Raw genomic sequence first — 2030 nt, 5'->3', positions numbered from 1 at the left:
AGAGAGAGAGATATTTCTAAATAAACACGAATTAACAACATTATTACTTCTAAATGCTCAAGAAATCAATAATTATTGATCAAACAATATTGATTTATTAATAATAAATATTAATCACTATTGAAATACAATGTAAAGGAAATTTGTTTAGTAAATATCAAAGTTAGGATTGAGTATAATAAAGCTAGTTTTAATTTAATTTTATATTATGTATAAGTTAAATGTGACTTGAGTATTCTAATCATCTGATTTTGTATTTTTCCAAACATCACCCTATCACTGAGTTATAGTGCAACAGATTCTGCCAATAGGCACTGATATTGTTATGCCATCGAATGAATTAACAATGACACATCTGCCGCTCCACTACCGGAAAACTATTAAACGGTACAGACCTACATCACGGTAATTCTTTACATTATAACCATATTGCCATATAGTGAAAATAAAAACAATATTCCATGTACGAGATTTGTTTCAACTTTTTTAACTAGCATACATTAGATGCACTTAACATATTTACATGCTCGTGGGCTCATAATTATGATACGGTGTGTGATTTAGTTAATCAAATAATAATTAGTGAGAAATAATAACCCTGTCAAACTAAAGCGTGAAAAGCATTATACCAGCAAAAAAATATTTGTTTACATAGCTAAAACAATATGCTCATACAACACTGTTTAACAATACTGATTTACACAAGTAATTAAAATAATACGTACTTGAAAGAACACCATTTTCTTGTAAATATAGTCCGCCGCACAGTGTACAACAATAAGCTCAAACCCCGTTGTTTTTCCCTCCGCCCAAATACTCCCTTACTAGATGCCAGCAATCGGACAGCATCAGGCACAGGTGAGTCCCAACTGCCGCGATCCACCTATCACGCAGCATGGCAGGTTCAACCTGAACCGCATGCCACCATGTGGAACCCGCCCAAGGGAACAAGTTCTCTGCACCGCCCGTAACCATTTAGCGTTAGAAATCATTTTGACGAAAACATTGCATTAAAATTTGGCCTTGAAATTTTACTTCCATTCCAAAGAAGTTTCATTTCAATATTAAAACAATTATAGCAGTGGCAGCACACTTAAGCAATTGCAAGTTATGTATTGTAATGGGTAATAGGTGTAAACTAGTTGTTTACAGATGTTACAAGAGGATATACACATGACTTGTAGTTAAAAGTGATAATGGAATGAAAAAATGGTAGCAAAGTAGAAGGCAACTATAAATAATGGAAGTTTGTTTTTAATTTAGGTAAGATATTTAAAAACATATTAAGCTAAACTCTCAACTCTGAGGTTGGATCCAGTGTTAGCATTAAAATTGTGAAAATATGTATAGACATTTCCAATAGGATTATTAGTCATACTTTAGCTCTCATAAACCAACTGATTCATTCTTAGATTCCACGGAAGAAATGGGCAGATGCTAGTAAAAGTCTACTTTCAATGCATGATTATGACTGTTTCGAATATTAGAGTACCCTAAAAATTTCCTATCCCTCTTTATGTGTGAAGCTGCACTTTTGACGTGCGTGGGAGCCACGCACCAATGTGTTTATTTTTTAAATTTAAAATGAAGGAAATCTTCACAAATTATCATATTGCCATGATAATTATACCAAAGTATACTTTACATTTGCTCAGTACATACACATAAGGGGAACTGAAAATAATCATCAGAGAAAACAGTACACCACTTGGTAAATACAACTACTACTACAAACTTAAATGTTAGGTTTAACTGATGACAAACACAATAAATTGCATATAAGATGTAACATTAACTGCCATCTATCTGCATTAGGTGTAACTTCCCAAGTCCATTGACTGGTATGCCTTCTTTCAGAACTTTTAATTTCATTAAATTTATACTTTACTAACCGTATTTATACCACACCAATCTTTTTATTATTATATTTCCAATAATTATGTATTTGCACGCAAAATTAAAGTTAGTTTTTTATTACGCAAAGTATGTATAATGTTTAACATACGTGTATAAGTATACGCACCCATTTT

This window comes from Bacillus rossius, chromosome 1 (genome assembly GCF_032445375.1).
Source record: "Bacillus rossius redtenbacheri isolate Brsri chromosome 1, Brsri_v3, whole genome shotgun sequence".
Taxonomy (NCBI): Eukaryota; Metazoa; Arthropoda; class Insecta; order Phasmatodea; family Bacillidae; genus Bacillus; species Bacillus rossius.
This window is presented reverse-complemented; position numbering follows the sequence as displayed.